The 17,540-nt window shown below is 46.5% G+C and overlaps 1 protein-coding gene across 1 annotated transcript in view; it reads right to left on the bottom strand.

Annotated features, from left to right (window-relative positions):
* Window positions 1-17,540, bottom strand: part of LOC144479678 (CUGBP Elav-like family member 4) — a 524,426-nt gene that overhangs the window by 445,306 nt on the left and 61,580 nt on the right. The gene's annotated exons all lie outside the window — the stretch shown is intronic.

The raw sequence follows: 17,540 nt of genomic DNA, 5'->3' as shown, positions 1-17,540 counted from the left end.
GGTCAAAAGAAGTTGCACTCACCTCATAGCCCCCGGATAAATCAGACTGCGACCACAGCAATGATTGACTAACAGAGAACAGAATGAGGTTCAAATCCATGGCTACACGCTAATTGGACAAGTGAACCCAAATAGGACCTGTCGCAGAGCTGAACATTATCAAAATTGTTGCATTTATTTCGTGCTGATCTAATTTTTATTCAATTCAATTCGCCTGTAACTTAAAGAAACAAAACTCTCTACCCTTTATCCAAAATATTTTGACATTATTAGGTCTGTGAAAATATATATGGGGTTCTTGCAAACCCTTAGCCTCCTGAAGAAACTGGGAATGTGGACTGGATAATGGGGCTAGAATGTTGTAGCCATTCTTCTGACCTGCACACCCTGTATTCATGGGCTTACATTTTGATTTGGGTGTCACTGGGTTGCGATAAGAGGTGAAACTCCTATTTTTCTTCACTCCTTAGTCAAGCGAAAGGGATTCCAGCTGCCATCACCACTCAGTTCAGTAGTTCATAGAAACTTAGAAAATAGGAGCAGGAAGAGGCCATTCGGCTCTTAGAGCCTGCTCCGCCATTCATTATGATCATGGCTGATCGTCCAACTCAATAGCCTGATCCCATCTTCCCCCCCAATATCCTTTAGTCTCCTTCACCTCAAGTGCTATATATAACTGCTCCTTGAAAAAGTTCAATGTTTTGGCCTCAACTACTTTCTGTGGGAGTGAATTCCACAGGCTGATCACTCTCTGGGTGAAGGAATTTCTCCTCATCTCTGTCCTAAATGGTCTACCCTGCATCCTCAGACTGTGACCCCTGGTTCTGGACACCCCCACCATTGGGAGCATCCTACCCTGTCCAGTCCTGTTAGAATGTTATAGGTTTCTATGAGATTCCCACCTTCATTCTTCTGAACTCCAGCAAATACAATCCTATCCGACTCAATCGCTCCTCATACCAGGAATCAGTTTGATAAACCTTCTCTGTACTTCCTCGAGAGCAACAACATCCTTCCTCAGATAAGGAGATCAAAACTGCGCACAATATTCCAAGTGTGGCCTCACAAAGGCCCTGTATAATTACATCAAGACATCAAGAAATCCTCTCGCTATGAAGGCCAACATACCATTTGCCTTTTTTACTGCTTGCTGCACCTGCATGCTTACCTTCAGTGACTGAAGCACAAGGACACTCAGATCTTGTTGCACATTCGCCTCTCCGAATTTATGGCCAGGTAGTAATCTACCTTCCCATTGTTGCTACCAAAGTGGATAACCTCACAGTTATCCAAATTATCCTGCATCTGCCATTCATTTGCCCACTCATTCAACTTGTCCAAATCACAGTGAAGGATCTCTGCATCTTACTCACAACTCACCTTCCCATCCAGCTTTGCATCATCAGCAGAGTTCAGTGTTGACATCAAACCTAGAACCTTCCTTGCAAGATAGATCGAGGTTGCATTTATATGACACCTTTCACATCCACAGGATATTGCGTGGCACCACACAGCTAAATTGGTGCTTTTCACACATTGGTAATGATGGCAGCTAATTTGCCCACAGCAAGGTTTGCCCACAAACTGCACCGAGATAAACAGCCAGATTATCTGCTCCAATAACATGGATTGAGTGATGGATGTCAGCCAGGGCTCTTGTCTTTGAATAACACCACTGGGGATTTAGCATGTATCTCGGAGAGTAGATGGTGCCTCAATTAAACATCTCATTTGAACAGTGGCACCTCCAGCGGCACAGTCCCCCACGGGAGTGTCAGCCTTGATTCTGTGCTGAAGGGGACCTTGAACCCTCACCCAGCTGACAGCGGCACGATGGCACAGTGGTCGGCACAGCTGCCTCACAGCGCCAGGAACCTGTGTTCAATTCCGGCCTTGGGTCACTGTCTGTGTGGAGTCTGCACGTCCTCCCCGTGTCTGCGTGGGTTTCCTCCAAGTGCTCCAGTTTCCTCCCACAGTGCGAAAGACGTGCTGGTTAAGTGCATTGACCATGCTAAATTCTCCCTCAGTGTACCCGAACAGGCACCAGAGTGTGATCATAAAATCATAGAATCCCTACAGTGCAGAAGGAGGCCATTTGGCCCATTGAGTCTGTACCGACCACAATCTCACCCAGGCCCTATTCCCGTAACCATCATTTACCCTGCTAACCCCCCTGACACTCGGGTCAATTGAGCATGATCAATCCACCCAGAGCCCTTTGCGCCACCGTGCCGCCCCAAACTAGAAATGACTGGGGGATTTTCACAGTAACTTCATTGCAGCGTTAATGTAAGCCTAGTGGTGATACTAATAAATAAACTTTAAAACTGACCCAGAGGCGGCACTGCTACCAAACCGAGCGAGGACTGACACCTCAACCTGTGCGTCTCATGTCCCAGTGTCTGATTTGCCTCAATCCTATTATCCCATGGAGACAATGGCCTCCATCACCCCCAGAGCTTTGGTAAATGAAGGTATCAGCCAGGAGAGGACCTGTAGATAGGTTCATGGACGAAAAGAAATTGGTTTAGGTTGGAGGGTCACAGTTTTTTTTTTAACTGGTCGGTGCAACATCGTGGGCCGAAGGGCCTGTTCTGCGCTGTAATGTTCTATGTTCTATGTTCTAAAGCAGGGTCTGGAGACGAGTCTCTGTCCAGTTAACACAACTAGGCTGGCAATAGCTTGATAAATAGCAAAATGGCACCACATTAAGCTTGTACCTAATATATTATTTTACTAACATCCGTGGTATATCTTATGGCTGCACCAGTTTACACGATTTGCACAGCATTCCATACATATATATATATATATAAATATAAATTCAAATCCAATCAGAATTTTAAAAAGCTCCGTGTTAATAAAGCTGGCGATTTGATTGACTAACTCCTTCAAGCACAATGTTCCTTTGTGTGTTCCTAGTATCCAGCTTTAGTTAATGAGTAATCAGTGCGTGAATTCACAGCAGTCTAATTATTCATGCATCAGAAGCTAGGAACACAATACATTTATTAAACTAACCCATCTGCCAACCCAGCTACCCAGTCAAAGGTCTGGCTGCTGGGGTTAAAGCCCTCACCCGTAATAATGCTAATTATCTTCATTCTCTCCTGCTGTGATTATCTCGCAATTCAATGCAACCCTCTCTCTGGCAGATGTCATCATTTTTTCCACAGAGACACAATCTCACCAGGACTCTCCAACAAAGACTAATCCTAGCTTCCTTTCCTTTTGGGGAAGGGGGATGCGGTGGAGTGGGGGGGGGGGGGGGGGGGGATTGAGTGATTCGACACGAACTGAAATAAACCAAAATTGTCTTCTTCAGGGGATGCAGGAAGAAAGACATTGAGAGAGTCTGCGAAAATGCTGTTTTTAAATCGATTTACTGCTGTCTACAGTACAAGGGAAGGGAGGGGGGAGTAAGATATTCCTGTTCTACATATGTTTAATTTGCTGTCAACAATCTGTAGCAATTCCTCTGGTGTGATTTTCGCTTGACTGCGAAGATTACAGACCCGCGATCCATCTCATGTCGCTCCCCAAATCCTAACTTGTTCCATTTTCACATATTGGAGCAAATCATTATTCAGCCAGGCTTGAACGTGGAACGCTCCGGGTTTTATTCAGCCTCTAATCCTCGCACAATAGTCTCGCACGCGTCTGAGGAGTTTTTCACAACAGTAATATTAAATTTAATGCTAACCCTTCTTGTCAACCTGCTCTCGCTTATTTTAATTGCTTTTTCCCCCTCCTCCCTTCTCGATTTTTTCACTTCCCCCGGGGGTCTTGCCTCTTTCCTCCCCAGTGCCTCATTCAGATCACTCATTCTTCGCCTGTGAGCCCAGGCAGCTATTTGATCACGTGAGGCAGCACAGTAGATAGGTCCCTTCCTAGTGGAGTTGGGTGCCGGACAACAAGCTGGGGTAAGGACCATGGGTGATTTTCCTGCGCTCTCTCTGTCTCCCCAGAAATCAGTACAACCCAGGGCTTAATCCCTTCTGGTTTCCATTGTATCTACGTGGATGGTATGGTGGGCACAGTGGTTAGTACTGCTGCCTCACAGTGCCAGGGACCAGGGTTCGATTTCCAGCTTGGGTCACTGTCTGTCCTGAGTCTGCACGTTCTTCCCGTGTCTGCGTGGGTTTCCTCCAGGTGCTCTGGTTTCCTCTCACAGTCTGGAAGATGAGCTGGTTAGGTGCATTGGCCATGCTAAATTCTCCCTCAGTGTACCCAAACAGGCGCTGGAGTGTGGCGACTTGGGAATTTTCACAGTAACTTCATTGCAGTGTTAATGTAAGCCTACCTTGTGACACTAATAAATAAACTTAACTTAATCCATTTTACATATATCACAGAGACCAAGTCTTTGTGATGTCGTGTATTAATCTGGTTTGTTCTAAGGGATGTTGGATTAATGGGGAGACAAAATAAATCTGGTGATTGTTTATTCCCGTTCTCTGCCGACGTTGGGTAACAAAGAATGTGATGCAGACATCAATATGCCATCATCAACAAGCTTGCCCCACAATCCCCTCCCTCCTGTTTTAAATCAACCACTTCAGCTGAAACAGACCATCAACAACAATGTTCCGTTAAACAGTGCAGTGATCAAAGAAAAAAAATAAACATCAACTCAAAAAAGGGGATGAGACAATTTTTTATATAAACTGAATAAATTGGGGGGGTGGCACAGTGGTTAGCACTGCTGCCTCACAGCGCCAGGGACCCGGGTTCAATCCCTGGCTTGAGTCACTGCCCGTGTGGAGTTTGCACGTTCTCCCCGTGTCTGCGTAGGTTTCCTCCGGGTGCTCCGGTTTCCTCCCACACTCCAAAGATGTGCTGGTTAGATGCTAAATTCTCCCTCAGTGTACCCGGACAGACGCCCAAGTGGTGGCAACGAGGGGATTTTCACAGTAACTTCACTGTTAATGTAAGCATTAACACTGTCCGGGTCCATAGGACTCTGAAATTGGCCCCGCAGGTGGAGGAGGTGGTTAAGAAGGCGTATGGTGTGCTGGCCTTTATCAATTGAGGGATTGAGTTTAGGAGTCCGGGGATAATGATGCAGCTATATAAGACCCTCGTCAGACCCCACTTGGAGTACTGTGCTCAGTTCTATTCGCCTCTCTATAGGAAGGATGTGGAAGAGATTGAAAGGGTGCAGAAGAGATTTACAAGGATGTTGCCTGGATTGAGGGGCATGCCTTATGAGGATAGGCTGAGGGAGCTCGGTCTTTTCTCCTTGGAGAGACGAAGGATGAGAGGAGTCCTAATAGAGGTATATAAGATGTTGAGAGGCATAGATCGGGTGGACTCTCAGAGGCTTTTTCCCAGGGTGGAAATGTCTGCTACAAGAGGACACAGGTTTAAGGTGCTGGGGGGTAGGTAAAGGGGAGATGTTAGGGGTAAGTTTTTCACACAGAGAGTGGTGGGCGAGTGGAATCGGCTGCCGTCAGTGGTGGTGGAGGCAAACTCAATAGGGTCTTTTAAGAGACTCCTGGATGAGTACATGGAGCTTAATAGGATGCAGGGTTATAGGTAGGTCTAGAAGGTAGGGATGTGTTCGGCACAACTTGTGGGCCGAAGGACCTGTTTTGTGCTGTAGTTTTTTCTATGTTTCTAAGCCAACTTGTGACTAATAAGTAAATAAATGAAAATAAACATGGGGCGGGGTTTTATGGCCTCGCTCGCCCTGAAACTGTAAAATCCTGCCGGAGGTCAATGGACCTTTCCATGGTCCACCCCCCGCCCGCTCCGATCCCCGTGGCGGGCGGGGCGGTAAAATCCCAGCCTTTGCTTTTCCAACTCTAAGCAGAGAATTGCTCATGTGCTGCTTTTCATTCTCTGCCTTTTGGCTAAGATCAAAGCGTCAGATCAAGCCCAAGGAGGCGGTGGGGGGGGGGGGCGGGGGGGGCGGGGGGCCGGGGGGGGGGGGGGGGGGGGGGGCGGTGGGGGGGGGGGCGGGGGGGGGTGGGGGGGAGCAATGCCTGGCCTAGTCAGCTTGGGTCTTGTTTGTCTCTCTTGCGGAGACCATGAATAGAATTTGATTGGAATTTGAATTCAGTTTCTGGAATGAGCAAGGAATGGATTCGGAACAAAAACAGAAAATGCTGGAGGAACTCAGCAGGTCTGACAGTAATCTGTGCAGAGAGATTAGAGCCAACGTTTCGAGTCTGGATGGCCCTTCGACAGAGCTCCACAGATGCTGTCAGACCTGCTGAGTTTCTCCAGCATTTTCTGTTATTGTTTCAGATTCCAGCATCCGCAGTGTTCTGCCTTTCTCTTACGGGATGGATTGGGGGTTTGTCTAGTCTATTCCGAGCATTGGCTTAGCAATTTTAAGGCTGGAGTAAAATTTATTTACAAAGTTTTCATTCTTATCCTGGGCACAGTACGAAGCCTCACAACACCAGGTTAAAGTTCAACAGGTTTATTTGGAATCACGAGCTTTCAGAGCATTCAGGTGGCAGATGAAGGAGCGGCGCTCCGAAAGCTCGTGATTCCAAATAAACCCGTTGGACTTTAACCTGGTGTTGGGAGACTTCTTACTGTGCCCACCCCGGTCCATCGCCAGCGTCTCCACATCGTGATACCCTGGGCAATGTGTGCCTAATTGCCTGGGATGTGTCCAAGTACCCATTCATCGCCCCCCCCCCACCCCACCCCCCCCCAACACGACCACCCAGAATATCAGGACGTGAATCGCAGGCCTCCTTCAGATTTCATGGCACATCACTGCACACTCCCCAGGGCCTTGCTCAGTAACAGCAGACGGTGTTGTTCCCAGCGGCCCTTCAGTGGCAGTTGCTCCTTCACTCACGCAGTAAGGGAAGCGTCATACACAGAAGCCTCCGGATTATAACAACTCTCTCGGCACCAGTATAGACGCGCGCCTAATGACAAGTGGTAAATTTGAAGCATTCATAGCCCCAGGGGGAGCCAAGAACTCCTATGTCAACCCCATGGGTGGCTGTTATCTTGCGAATCCTGCGGCTTGCGAAGCAGTTTTTGGTGACTATCCACCCGAAAGTGAAAGTGCGCTCAGATCCCAGACAGTTGAAGGACATCTTGAAGTGTTTGGGAGGCAGGATTGGATGGGAAGCACCAGCGGCACAATGTGGGCAGCACGGTGACACAGTGGTTAGCACTGCCGCCTCACAGCGCCAGGGACCCGGGTTCGATTCCCGGCTTGGGTCACTGTCTGTGTGGAGTTTACACGTTCTCCCCGTGTCTGCGCGGGTTTCCTCCGGGTGCTCCAGTTTCCTCCCACAGTCCAAAAGATGTGTGGGTTAGAGGGATTGTCCATGCTAAATTGCCCCTTAGTGTCAGGGGGAGTAAGTAGGGTAAATGCATGATATAAAGGGGATAGGGCCTGGGTGGGATTGTGGTTAGTGCAGACTCAATGGGCTGGATAGCCTCCTTCTGCACTGTAGGATTCTATGATTCTAACAGAGGGAAAAACAGTGAAAAGAGGAGTTTTTAAGCACCTGAGAGAGATGTAGAAAAGTGAAAGGGAATTTCAGAATGGCAAGGATTGTCATGCTTGAAGCTTCTGTTCAGTTGGGGAGGGAAGACACAGAGTCTGTTGCAAATTGGGCCCAGTGCAAAGGAAGGAAGACGAGAAAGAAAGAGACCAGGTTGATTGGGCCACTGGAGTTTAGGAGAATGAGAGGGGATCTAATTGAAAAGTATAAAATTCTGACAGGGCTGGACCGACAGGGATGTTGATTCCTCTGGTAGGGCTGGTCTAGAACCATAGAATCCCTACAGTTAAGAATAGGCCATTCAGCCCATCGAGTCTGCACTGACTCTCCGAAAATGCTTCCCACCCAGGCCCTCCCCTCTGCCCCATCCCATAACCCCATGCATTTACCGTGGCAAATCCACCTAACCTATACATCCTTGGACACTAAGGAACAATTTAGTATGACCAATCCACATAACTTGCATATTTTTGGACTGTGAGAGGAAACAAGAGCACCCAGAAGAGACACACAGAGACACAGATGAAACATGCAAGCTCCACACAGTCCCCCAAGGCAGAAATCGAACCCGGGTCTGGGTGAGGCAGCAGTGCTAACCACTGTGCCACCTTGACATGGGGTCACAGTCTCAGGATACGGAGCAGGCTAATTAGGACGGAGATGAGGAGAAACTTCTTCACTGAGGGGGTGGCGAACCTTTGGAATTCTCTACCACAGAAGGCTGTGAAGGCAAAATCACTGAATTAAGAAGGAAATAGATAGATTTCGAGGCCCCAAAGGTGTCAAAGGGATATGGGGAGAGCATTGGAGTATGGCACTGAGGTAGAGGATTAGCCATGATAAATGTTAAATGACAGAGCAGTCTCGAAGGGCCAAATGGCCTACTCCTGCTCCTATGTTCCATGTTTCTAACTAGAGGTGGCTGCAAAGGTAAAGTGGCATAGAGCGGATTCCAGGGATCACCAATCAGAGCAACCAGCACTGGATGCTGCCTCATCAGCCACAGTATAACTCCAGCTCAGCTACGTTTTAAAATTCCCGTTGACTTTGAAACTTTCCGTGGAAGATTTTGAACATTACAAGAGTACACATCCCGCTGTCCACTTTATCTCAATGCCACAGACTGAGGGAGCAGAGATCTGAGCATGGATCCAAGATTGCAAGCACAAAGCTCCTTTATAGCTAACCTTATTGACACCTGAATAGAATTAGTAGTATAACTGCGGATTGTACATCACACTAAGGAAGTACCAATGTGAGGCTGGTAGCTGCAGTATAAATACAGCCTATAACAGTTCACCGCAAACAGTTTCAACTTACGTGAACTGAATTCCACTCCTATGAATTGAATATCTTGAAGCTGTAAATTCCCTTTTAGGTGACTACCTCTTGCCCAGACTGAACATTTCACTATATTTACAGCCTAAATTATACTAATCCCTTTCCCACTGCAGTGCTGTAGTTACTTTCAGGACTTTTAATCAACATTCAAGTTGAAATTATAAGGACAAAGTTCACACATTAAAATTCTTTTGATATCAGCTCAAAGTGATTCTCGCCCTTTCCCTGTGCTCTGGTCAGCCCTATAAAGCGGTTTTATTCCCCTGCCTGGCTGTCAACCAAAACATCCGTCTACAATTCTTTCAGACTCTGTGTTTGTAGCACTTTCTATTTATATTTCCAATTTTCAACCTTCACAGTTTTTCCTCTTGTAGATTTCGTGTTGGAACAGAGACAGATAACAAAGATACTTATGATAATAATATACATTTCATACACCCCGAATGCGGCAACTAGGCATCTATCTCAGACAGCGAAAGAATAACTATCTATTTCTCTTTCATTATTCCACCTCCACAACGCTGCTCTGGTAAAATCCCACTATAATTTTCACTTTCCTCCTGTCCTAATTTGTCAATTTACACTTTACATAACAAAATGCACAAGATGGGAAAAAAAATCTGTTCACCAGGTAAATAAACTTCTCCCTCCTCCTTTCCAGAGGATTGGCCTCGCTAATTCTTGCACAAAACCTGTTGCTCACCATACAGGTCAACAAGTTGCATCAGGCATCAAAGTGGCTTCCGATCCTCCCCCCTCAACACCACCATTCTCTGCGCCCGACCAACTGATAGAGGGGGATGTTAGTGGACATTCGTACCAGTACTCATTTGTGCTCGACTGTTCTCTTACATAGAAACAAACAAAAACCAGATTCCTGATCTCCAGTCCAAATAGCATTTAATCTTTGATTGAACTCATTCATTGAGGCCAGTCAGACTTTGTTGCCTCAATGGACGCACACCAAGGCAAGAGCAGCAATGTAATCCAACCTGCTTTAACATAATAGGATGCCCCTGCAAAACAATCTTTCCATAGGCACCCCCATCGGAGATTCTTCTATCCAAACCTATAATGGAAACTGCCTGTATGAAATCGTCCCATGTCAACTGTTCCCTACTGCCTTTGGCAATGCCCCATTGCCCCCATTGACAGGAAGTTATAGAAGCATAGAAACTAGAAGCAGGAGGAGGCCATTCAGCCCTTCGAGTCTGCTCCACCATTCATTATGATCATGGCTGATCATCAAATTCAATATCCTGATCCTTCTTTCTCCCCATATCCCTTGATCCATTTAGCCCCAAAATCTGTATCTAATTTCTTCTTGAAATCATACAAGGTTTTGGCCTCAACTACTTTCTGTGGTGGTGAATTCCACACATTCACCAGCCTCTGGGTGAAGAAATTTCTCCTCACCTCAGTCCTAAAAGGTTTACCCCTTATCCTCAAACTATAACTCCTAGTTCTGGACTCCCCCACCTTTAGGAACATTCTTTCTGAATCTACCCTGCCCAACCCTGTTAGAATTTTATAAGTTTCTATGAGATCCCCTCTCACTCTTCTAAACTCCAATGAATATAATCATAACCAACTTAGTCTCTCCTCATATGACAGACCTGCCATCCCAGGAATCAGCCTGATAAACCTTCGCTGCACTCCCTCTATAACAAGGACATCCTTCCTGAGATAAGGAAACCAAAACTGCACACAATACTCCAGGTGTGGCCTCACCAACACTCTGTACAATTGCAGTAAAACATCTCTATTCCTATACTCAAACTCTTCTGCCTTGGTTATTACCCACCGTCACCCTCTCCAACACAACTCAATCTCCATTATTAGGTATTCTCCCTGCCCTTAACATTTCACAGATAAAGGAAGTGACTTATTGGGACTGGTCGGATCCCATGTATGTGGGCTGGGTGATACACTCTGTCCGTCACTTGGCTTCCTCTACCCTGAAGCCAGTCAATTCCAAAACTCTTTGAAAAAAGGATTTTAAGGATCCTCTTGCTTTCCCCAACATGGCATTGCTCACTTTGATCATCATCAAAGGGAGTAATTTTAGACCAAAGGGAATTTTTCACGACATTTGCTTGCGGAATGGAGTATTGAGCCTGTACTTGTGATCCGAGTGTACTCCTTAGCCCCGGCAACATGGCCGACAGAGCCAAGATAACTCAGTCCTAATTTTGCACTTATTTCTCATTTGCCCCTGTGGCTTGGAGATTTGGAAAGGGCTGCTTTTAGCATTGCAACCTCACTGGAAGATAACCCTAACTCAGAACACCATAATGGCACGGTGGCACAGCGGTTAGCACTGCTGACTCACAGCGCCAGGGTTCAATTCCCGGCTTGGGTCACTGACTGTGTGGAGTTTGCACATTCTCCCCATGTCTGCATGGGTTTCCTTCGGGTGCTCCGGTTTCCTCACACAGTCCGAAAGACGTACTGGTTAGGTACATTGACCCGAACAGGCGCTGGACTGTGGCGACTAGGGAAATTTCACAGTAACTTTATTGAAGTCACATTATTAGTCACAAGTAAGCCTTACTTGTGACTAATAAATAAACTTTTTAATGTGTTCACCTCAGTGAATTGGAATATATGCAAGTTAATAGGAGGAATTAAGCTTACCGTGAAATCAGGGGCCACATACGGATCTACACAGCTCGAGATGAGAAGAATTTGGATACTTCCATTCTGGGCTACCTTGTTAGGCTCCAACTTTCAACAATAACAAAAACCAACAACAACTTGCAGCAGGCTTCATCACCGAGGCAGAGATTAAGATGTGGAAGAGTTGTTGCAGAATGTGTTGTAGGAATAAGTTAAAAGCAACGACACGCCTTATAAATGTCCCTCAAGGCTCACTGGCAAGATGATTCTGCCTCAGTATGGAACTTTTAAGTTAGGGCCACTGACCGCTCTTCAAATTCTTCTGAAGCAGCTGCTACACCGAGTGAAGCTGCGGGCACAGTGTAAAATCCTTAAAAATAATCTTGACCCTATTCACTTAACGGGCAATTTTAACTTTGTCCACACAGCGGAAACTAGGCAGGCAGTTACAATTGCAAAGGGGCTCATCTGCTAATGTCCCACACCATGGCATGGTGGCACAGTGGTTAGCACTGCTGCCTCACAGCACCAGGGATCCGCCTTCGATTCCTAGCTTGGGTAACTGTGCAGAGTCTGCATGTTCTCCCCGTGTCTGCGTGGGTTTCCTCCAGGTGCTCCGGTTTCCTCCTACAGTCGAAAGATGTGCAGGTTAAGTGGATTGGCTGTGCTAAATTGCCCCTTAGTGACACGGCGACAGGGTAAAATACGTGGGGTTATGGGGATAGGGCCTGCGTGGGATTGTGGTCGGTGCAGGCTCAATGAGTTGAATGGCCTCCTTCTGCACTGCACTATGATTCTACAGACTTTGATCATAACCTACTCTTTTGAGGGACACAAGGGAATCCCATTGGAATCCTGCCTGGTCATGTTTTAAGCATAGGGATTCGGCTCTGATTCTGCCATTAGGTTATGTCTGCTACTTTAACTGTTGTAAGAAGTTTAACAACACCAGGTTAAAGTCCAACAGGTTTATTTGGTAGCAAAAGCCACTAGCTTTCAGAACAGGCTGTCCCTTCGTCAGGTGGATGGGAGTTCTGATTACAAACAAGGCACAAAGACACAAACTCAATTTATATGAATAATGATTGGAATGTGAGTCTTTACAGCTAATCAAGTCTTAAAGATACAGACAATGTGAGTGGAGGGAGCATTAAGCACAGGTTAAAGAGATGTGTATTGTCTCCAGACAGGACAGCTAGTGAGATTTTGCATATCCAGGCAGGTTGTGGGGGTTACAGATAGTGTGACATGAACCCAATATCCCGGTTGAGGCCGCCCTCATGTGTGCATAAAAAAGATGACCATCCAATGAAAGGCGATGGAAACTATTCACCTTCACAGCAAAATTAATCCTGCCTCTTACACCTGCCTTGGGAAAGTCTTTCTAACAAATGAAACCTTCATCCAGCCTCCTCAGATCAGCACCAAGGTCAGCTCCTTTTGATCAGTCGCTGCTTAAGGTTCTCTCCATCATCCACAGAGTGGGCGATTACAGGCTCTTCTTAGCAATAACTTAATCAAAAAAGTCCCTGAACATTACTTACCTCTGGGATCCTGTCCGTTAATCTCCAGAGGGCTGCAACCGTACAGATTGCAGAGTCCCTCTTCATGAGAAAATGGGAAAACCTTCTGAAAGGACTGAAATCCTTGATTGTTGGGACCTTGGAAATGATTGCAGGATTGTACCTATCGGTGAGGTCAACTGCTCGAGTAGGCCAGGCCAGTGAGCAGTCACCTAATGCACTGTGATACCAGGGCGATTGTAATGTGTCCACATAAAGACCTATAGATAGTGTAAGCCTCAGACTAGTAATTGTTGTGCTCCCCACTGGAAAAAATGTGGCAGCGCCAGGGACCCAGGTCCAATCCCCGTCTTGGGTCACTGTCTGTGCGGAGGCTGCACATTGTCCCCGTGTCTGCGTGGGTTTCTTCCGGGTGCTCCGATTTTCTCCCACAGTCCAAAAGTGCTGGTTAGAATCATAGAATCCTAAAGTGCAGAAGGAGGCCATTCGGCCCATCGAGTCTGCACCGACCACAGTCCCACCCAGGCCCTATCCCCATAACCCCATGCATTTACTCTAGCTAGTCCCCCTGACACTAAGGGGCAATTTAACATGGCCAATCCACCTAACCCGTACATCTTTGGACTGTGGGAGGAAACCGGAGCACCCGGAGGAAACCCACGCAGAGAACGTGCAGACTCCACACAGACAGTGACCCAAGCCGGGAATCAAACATGGGTCCCTGGCACTGTGAGGTAGCAGTGCTAACCACTATGCCACCGTGCCGTCCTTAGGTGCATTAGCCATGCTAAATTCTCCCTCAGTGGACCTGAACAGGCGCCGGAGTGTGGTGATTAGGGGATTTTCACAGTAACTTAATTGCAGTGTTAATGTAAACCTACTTGTAAATAATAAATAAAAACTGAAGCCAAACAATTTTCCTCAAAGTCCCTGTCTCTTTCCTCTCCAGGGTTTCAGACTCAAGTTCGAATGTCCCATCTGCTTCCTCATCATTCCCAGGGGACCTAGTTCCAGCAGGGGAGTAGCCCTTTGCCCCTTCTCACTGGGTATACTAATTCCATAAGTCCTTGACAGTGTAGAACTCCAGTATTGGCGATAAGAGAGACATGTGTTGAAGGTTTTCCTCATACACGGATGGGGACAGATACAAGAATACCAAATTTCAAAGGAAACAACATCTTTATACTGCAGGAGAAAAAGCGTGCTGATTGGTTGACAAGTCAGCTCTGATTGGTTGAGATGCTGCCATGATGAATGAACTATGTTCCCCATGCTTTTCTTTATTCAGAAAAGGTACAATGTTGCATCTTTGAATAAACAAAAGCATGGGGGAGCGGGGGTGGAAACAATAGCTCTCTGGTGAATTCACCATTATAATGGAGGAAGCGGTGGTTTTGTCACTGGGCGAGTAATCCAGACCCCCCCCAGAGTAATGCTCTGGGGACCTGTGTTCGAATCCCATTGTTTTGTTTCTTAAAGACTGGATTAGTTGTAAGTATTCGCATTCCAACCATTATTCATGTAAATTGAGTCTGTGTCTTTATAAGTTCTGTTTGTGAACAGAATTCCCACTCACCTGAAGAAGGGGCTTAGAGCCTCGAAAGCTTGTGTGGCTTTTGCTACCAAATAAACCTGTTGGACTTTAACCTGGTGTTGTTAAACTTCTTACTTCGAATCCCACCATGGCAGATGATGAAATTTGAAAAATCTGGAATTAAAAGTCTATGATAACTATGAAACCATTGTTGATTGTTGTAAAAACCCATCTTCTTCACTAATGTCCTTGAGGGAAGGAAATCTGTCATGTTTACTTGGTCTGATGTACATGTGACTCCAGACACACAGCAATGTGGTTGACTCTTAAAAGTACCCACTGAAATGGCCGAACAAGCCACTCATTAGGGATGGACAACAAATGCTGACCCAGCCAGCAATGCCCGCATCCCCTAAATGAATAAATAATGTCTCAGTGAATCAGAGCTGACTTGCCAATCCTTTTCTTACGCAGCATAAATTGATATTTGAAGTTTGGAGTATTGCGTACTACCGGAAGGATGTTGATGCATTGGAAAGGGTGCAGAAAAGATTTACTGGGATGTTGCCTGATTTGGAGGATATACAAAGAACAAAGAGAACAAAGAAAGGTACAGCACAGGAACAGGCCCTTCGGCCCTCCAAGCCTGTGCCGATCATGGTGCCTGCCTAAACTAAAATTGTATGCACTTACGGAGTCTGTATCCTTCCATTCCATCCTATTCATGTATTCGTCTAGTCACCCCTTAAATGCCGCTATCATACCTGCTCCCACCCCCTCCCCAGATATGAGCTATGAAGAAAGGTTGAACAAACTTGGACTGTTTTCATTGAAGCGTCGGAGGATGAGGGGGGACTCTAATAGAGGTTTACATATTATGACAGGCTTGGATAGAGTGGATAGTCAGAGTCTTTTTCCCAGGGTCAAAGGGTCAATTACTCGGGGGCATAGGTTGAAAGCGAGAGGGGGAAAGTTTAAGAGAGATGGAAGGGGCAAGTTTTTCACACAGAGGGTGGTGAATGCTTGGAACGCGCTGCTGGAGGAGGTGGTGGAAGCAGATTCTATAACAACGTTCAAGAGGCATCTGGATAGATACATGAATAGGCCGGGAATAGAGGGATATGGACTACATAGAGGCAAGAAAATATTAGATTAGAAAGGAATCTGTGCCGGCACAGCCTTGGTTGGCCGAAGGGCCTGTTCCTGTGCTGTTGGCATTCTTGTATGTCACTTTTTTCAGCAAACTTGAGGCCTTAACCTTCAGAGAGGCCAAAGCTCTGGGCATTCCCAATGTCAGGTTCCCTAAAGCTGGCCCCGCTCCCTCCAGATCAGGAGCGGGGAACCACGTGTCAATTCTGTCCCCTTCACTGAACCCATGCCAGACTAAAGGCTTCTTTTTGAGGACTTCAGACCAAACTGAATATTCATTATAGAACTTGAATAAAATGCTGTGCAGATTTCATCTGATTGAAAGATTTTTATTCTCACCCCGGCAATATTATTTTATCATCTAGTCTATGATAATTCAATAGTTAACTGCAGAATTCCTCCAATCTGAGATTTAAAAAACATTATAGTTTTTGATGTTACATAGAATTCATATTAACCAATAGTTTAGGGCTGCCCTGAAGGTTTTGCTGGGTTAAAGCTGTGAGTAATTGAGCCACACGGATTCGACAAGTCGCAGGTTTGATTCTAAGTCAGTGCTGAGTTACCCTGGTGTTGGGTTCACTGGGTTTTATTAACTTTTTTTGATATTAGTAAACAAAAAGGGTGAAAGACAGGCAGGACGTGCCCTCCTGACAGCAATGTGTGCAAATCTTTCATGGACACATCCCCTAAATTGATTTTGTTGTTTAAGTTTATTTATTAGTGTCACAAGTAGGCTTACATTAATACCGCAATGAAGTTGCTGTGAAAATCCACACTCCGGCGGCTGTTCGGGTACACTGAGGGAGAATTCAACATGGCCAATGCACCCTAACCAGCATGTCTTTCGGACTGTGGGAGGAAACCGGAGCGCCGGAGGAAACCCACGCAGACACAGGGAGAACGTGCAGACTCTGCACAGACAGTGACCCAAACCAAGAATCGAACCCAGGCCCCTGGAGCTGTGAGGCAGCAGTGCTAACCACCGTGCCAGCCTATAGCCTGTGATAAACCATTATTTTGTTTCTCTTTCATTTCAGAATAAAAGGGCAGCTGCGCGGAGTAAATATAATGCACTCACACTACCAACAGGGGCACAGGGTGTGCGTGCCAGCGACAGCTTTGAACTGGTACAAACCGTGTGCTTAATAAAATAATCTGCGTCAGAGCCAGCCCAGTACACAACATCTTTGCTGCCACTCAAATTGCCCACATTCCCTTGCTTACGCCAAAATCTGACCTTCTCCTCAGCAATTCTTCCCTCCCCACAATGTTCGGATCCAAGGTTAGAATATTGTTCCCACATGACTCGGGGCATCTCTGTATATATCGTTCGAACACGCTCAGCAAAGTACAAGACCGGCATGTGAAATGTGGATGATCCCTCCCACACCTCACTTGCACACCCACAGCCCCCCCCCCCCCCCCCCAACCACCACCACCCCCCCCCCCCCCCCCCACCCCCCCACCCCCCCCACCCAATTACAACCTTTCTGATCATTCGTTATTGCTGGTACCCAATGTAGAGCTAATCCATGCCCACAAGGTACCAGGTTCAATTCCCTCTTATGCCGACCTATCCAATCTCAGTTGGGCCAACAGTAAGGCTACTGCAATTAGTCTCTGCTATCAGAAGGCTGCTACATTATGTTAGAATCATCATAGAATCCCTCCAGTGCAGAGGGAGGCCATTTGGCCCATCAAGTCTGCACCAGCTCTCCGAGAGAGCATCTTACCCAGTCCCTCTCCCTGTAACTTATCCTACAAATTTACCAGAGCTAATTCCCTAAACCTACACATTTTGGGACACTAAGGGGCAATTTAGCATGGCCAGTCCACCTAACATACACATCTTTTGGACTGTGGGAGGAAACCGGAGCACCCGGAGGA

The sequence above is a fragment of the Mustelus asterias genome, chromosome 26 (genome assembly GCF_964213995.1).
Source record: "Mustelus asterias chromosome 26, sMusAst1.hap1.1, whole genome shotgun sequence".
NCBI lineage: Eukaryota > Metazoa > Chordata > Chondrichthyes > Carcharhiniformes > Triakidae > Mustelus > Mustelus asterias.
The sequence above is the reverse complement of the archived record's forward strand: the minus strand, read 5'-3'. Positions and strand labels throughout refer to the sequence as shown.